This window comes from Eriocheir sinensis, chromosome 2 (assembly GCF_024679095.1).
Source record: "Eriocheir sinensis breed Jianghai 21 chromosome 2, ASM2467909v1, whole genome shotgun sequence".
Taxonomy (NCBI): Eukaryota; Metazoa; Arthropoda; class Malacostraca; order Decapoda; family Varunidae; genus Eriocheir; species Eriocheir sinensis.
Window position 1 is genome coordinate 9,980,410 of NC_066510.1, and position 5,000 is coordinate 9,985,409.

General features: G+C 43.5%; 1 protein-coding gene across 4 annotated transcripts in view; it reads right to left on the reverse strand.

The window, feature by feature from the left end:
- LOC126999134 (crustacyanin-A2 subunit-like) overlaps positions 1–5,000 on the reverse strand; it is a 46,447-nt gene that overhangs the window by 27,591 nt on the left and 13,856 nt on the right. The window lies entirely within an intron of this gene.

The following is a 5,000-nucleotide window of genomic DNA, read 5'->3' on the forward strand; positions in this document are numbered from 1 at the left end:
AACCCTTCTGCTTACTCTGTAAAACTGTTCTCTCCGTTGGGCTCCTCCAATCATAACCTTATTTCTGTATCCTGTCCTATCGCTCCTGTATACCCTCTGGACCCACCGAAGAGGCGATGCTTCTGGCATTTTGCTTCAGCTCGGTGGGACGACCTGAGGATGTACTTTTCCGATTTCCCGTGGAATGATTACTGCTTCCAGGATAGAGACCCCTCTGTGTGTGCCCAGCGCATCACAGAGATGATTGTCTCTGGAATGGAATCATACATTCCACGTACTTTCTCTACTCCTCATGCTAAAAAGCCTTGGTTTAATCACGCCTGTTCTCGTGCTATTAAAGATAGGGAGGCAGCTTTCAAAAGGTAACAGAGCCTACGAACTACCGCTAACCATGACCTTAACATTTCTGCCCGGAATCGTGCCAAATCTATTCTCTGACTTACCGAAACTTCTTTTATCAATAGAAAATGTCAACATCTTGCTTCTTTTAATTCTTCCCGTGACTTCTGGCATCTAGCCAAAAGATATCTCCTCCAATTTCACTTTTTCCTCTTTCCCTCCTCTCCTTAACCCTGACGGCAGCACTGCCGTCTCATCTATCTCTAAGGCTGAACTCTTCGCTCAAACTTTCTGTAAGAACTCCACCCTGGACGATTCTGGGCATATTCCTCACACTCATCCCCCCTCTGACTCCTTTATGCCTGTTATTAAAATTCTTCCAAATTATGTTTTCTATGCCCTCTCTGGCCTCAACTCTCAGAAGGCTTATGGACCTGATTGAGTGCCTCCTATTGTCCTTAAAAACTGTGCTTCCGTGCTGACACCCTGCCTGGTCAAACTCTTTCGTCTCTGCCTATCAACATCTACCTTTCCTTCCTACTGGAAGTATGCCTTTGTACAGCCTGTGCCTAAGAAGGGTGACCGTTCCAATCCCACAAACTATCACCCTATAGCTTTACTTTCCTGTCTATCTAAAGTTTTTGAATCAATCCTTAACCGGAAGATTCAAAAGCACCATTCCACTTTTAACCTTCCATCTGATCGCCAGTATGGATTCCGTAAGGGGTGTTCTACTGGTGATCTCCTTGCCTTCCTAACTGACTCCTGGTCATCCTCTCCTAGCCGTTTCGGTGAAACCTTTGCTATTGCGCTGGACATATCAAAAGCTTTTGATAGGGTCTGGCACGAGTCTTTGCTTTCCAAACTACCCTCCTACGGTTTCTATCCTTCTCTCTGTACCTTTATGTCCAGTTTCCTTCTGATCGTTCTATTTCTGCTGTGGTGGACGGTCACTGTTCTTCCCCTAAACCTATTAACAGTGGTGTCCCACAGGGTTCTGTCCTATCTCTCACTCTCTTTCTGTTGTTCATTGATGATCTTCTTTCCAAAACGAACTGTCCTATCCATTCTTACGCCGATGACTCCACTCTGCTTTACTCAACTTCTTTTAATAGAAGACCCACTCCACAGGAACTTAACGATTCAAGGCTGGAGGCAACAGAACGCTTAGCCTCAGACCTTACTATTATTTCCGATTGGGGCAAGAGGAACCTGGTTTCCTTCAACGCCTCAAAAACACAGTTTCTCCACCTATCCACTCGACACAATCTTCCAAACAACTATCCCCTATTCTTCGACAACACTCAGCTATCACCTTCTTCAACACTAAACATTCTCGGTCTATCCTTAACTCAAAATCTCAACTGGTAACTTCATATCTCATCTCTTACTAAATCAGCTTCCTCTTTGCTGGGCGTTCTGTACCGTCTCTGCCAGTTCTTCTCCCCCGCACAGCTGCTATCCATTTACAGGAGCCTTGTCCGCGCTCGTATGGAGTATACATCTCATGTGTGTGTGGGGGGTCCACTCACACAGCTCTCCTTGACAGAGTGGAGTCAAAGGCTCTTCGTCTCATCAACTCTCCTCCTCATACTGATAGTCTTCTACCTCTCAAATTCCGCCGCCATGTTGCATCTCTTTCTATCTTCTATCGATATTTTCATGCATACTGCTCTTCTGAACTTGCTAACTGCATGCCTCCCCCCCTCCCGCGGCCCCGCTGTACACGTCTTTCTACTCATGCTCATCCCTATACTGTCCAAACCCCTTATGCAAGAGTCAACCAGCATCTTCACTCTTTCATCCCTCACGCTGGTAAACTCTGGAACAATCTTCCTTCATCTGTATTTCCTCCTACCTACGACTTGAACTCTTTCAAAAGGAGGGTATCAAGACACCTCTCCTCCCGAAATTGACCTCTCTTTTTGGACACTCCTTTGATCTCTATTCAGGAGCAGTGAGTAGCGGGCTTTTTTTTTATATTCTTTCTTTACGTCCTTGAACTGTCTCCTTAGCTGTAAAAAAAAAAGAAAAAAAAAAGAAAAAGACCTTGCTATCAATTCCGATTGGGGTAAAAGAAACCTTGTGGCCTTCAATGCCTCAAAACCCCCATTTCTCCACCTATCAATTCGACACAATATTCCAAACATCTATCCCCTATTCTTCAACAACTCTCAGCTGTCACCTTCTTCAACACTAAACATCCTCGGTCTATCCTTAACCCAAAATCTTAACTGGAAACTTCAATCTCTTCTCTCACTAAATCAGTTTCCTCGAGGTTTGGCGTTTTGTATCGTCGCCGCCAGGTCTTCTCCCCCGCACAGTTGCTATCCATATACAGGTGCCTTGTCCGACATCGTAAGGAGTATGCATCTCACGTGTGAGGGGGCTCCACTCACATAGCAATCCTGGACAGAGTGGAGTCTAAGGCTCTTCGTCTCATCAGCTCTCCTACTCCTACTGATAGTCTTTTACCTCTTAAATTCCGCCGCCATGTTGCCTCTCCTATTTGTGTGTGTGTGTGTGTGTGTGTGTGTGTGTGTGTGTGTGTGTGTGTGTGTGTGTGTGTGTGTGTGTGTAAATATGTATATACGATGTATTTTTTTTTTTTTCAGATTTTTTTGGCTACAGCTTTATTTTTTTAAAACTTTTTAAGTTAGAAGGCTTTTTTTTTCTCAGTGTTCCGTTCTCTCCATTTTATATGATTCTTAGTACTGTGCTTCAGTACGCACTTTTCCCTTTTCTACGATCACGGTCGGGTGCATAAACCACTCTACCATAATCAGCATATACTTTAGAATTATTTGTCCCTATAGAAAAGTAACATGTGCATGGCTGAATTTTATATGTATTGTGCGCATGAGAGAGAGAGAGAGAGAGAGAGAGAGAGAGAGAGAGAGAGAGAGAGAGAGAGAGAGAGAGAGAATGGGGAGGGCGGGGAGAAGGAGGAAGGGGAAGACAGGAGTGAAAGTAGTGAGTGGGTATAGACGTCACAGCAACGTCAGGCTTCCGCTGTTCGTACGTCTCGATAGAGTGGAGAGTAATTTAGGCTCTTCGTCTCATCAGCTCTCCTCCTCTTACTGACAGCCTTCTACCTCTTAAATTCCGCCGCCATGCTGCTTCTCTTTCTATCTTCTGTGCTGACTGCTCTTCTGAACTTGCTAACTGCATGCCTGCCCCCCTCCCGCGGCCTCGCTGCTCACGAATTTCTACTCATGCTCATCCCTATACTGTCCAAACCCCCTATGCAAGAGTTAGCCAGCATCTCCATTCTTTCATCCCCTTCACTGGTAAGCTTTGGAGCAGTCTTCCTTCGTCTGTATTTCCTCCTGCCTATGACGTGACCACTTTCAAGAAGAGCGTATCAAGACACCTCTCCACCCGAAATTGACCTCTCTTTTGGCTACTCTTTACTTTTTACTTTTGTGGGAGCGGCGAGTAGCGGGCATTTTTTTTCTTTTGTACTCTTTTTTTGTTTGATGTAAAAAAAAAGCTTACTTTCAACCTGTCGAGAAAAAAACGATACTTCTGAGACTTCATAAATTATTAGTCATTTTGCTTCGCGCTCCAGCCCTTCAAATAGCTTATAAAACTGTTTTATAGGAAGATCCCCAAGGCTTCCTTTTATTGTATTTCCTACTTCCTACGACTTAAACCTTTCAGCGCATTTCTGGAGCTAAATATCTATTATTCATTTTTGGAATATCATGTTTTCTTCATGGGAACATAATAATGTTTTTTTTTTTTTTTTTTTTTTTTTTTTAGCAAGCAAAAAAAGAAAAATATTGTTTGCTATGGCACGGTATGGGAAAGGGCTGGGTTAATCTAGCTAACTACTGCTTCTAATATGCCGAAAAAATAGCATGTGGAGTGCATAGGATACTTTATTTGCTTCACATTAGTGAAACTTTCAGAGCACGGTTGTCATTAGTAAACCTACAGTATGTCATTGAAATCAACAGAGTTGCGTTGAAATTGTAAGTCCAGTGTTGTGGTTTCACGAGGGCTAAGCAGACTGAGCCTCTTAACACCTTGGTATGACGCAGTAGCATGTAGTTCGTGTGTTAGAAATGTCTACAATATGTAATTATCCCTATAATTATTATGAGACAACGTTACACATCTGGTCACCGTTAACTCGTTCTCTATAATCTGGCTAGTAATAACAATCATTCGCATCGGTTTAATATATTTAAATTAACTATACCCTGCCATCATGTATTAATCCTCCGGCCTGTGTGCACTTTCGACCTGCCACCCAAGCGATCAGTCTCACCTGTGATGGCGGCCTGTGTGGATTGTGACCTGGAGATTTTGGACTTTTACAAGAAATATTCTGGTAATCCAAAGGATTTATTCAATACCTGCGTGCACCATAAACTTATTTTGGAAGCTAAGAACTGTGAGGTGTGTAAACGACCGGCTACGCTAGACTTAAATAGGAAATTATGGCGCTGTCAGAAGCGGAACAGCCGGTCAAAGAAAAAGAAGTGTAACTGGAGCCAGAGTGTGTTCAAGAACACGGTAAAACTGCAGGGCTGGATGACAGCTGTCACAAATCGGTTTTATTTTGTACCCCAAAGTACTCGGTAATAATGATCTACAGTAGCATCAACTTAGCAGAAGTGGACGGGTTAACCATCAGTATTGTACCATATGTA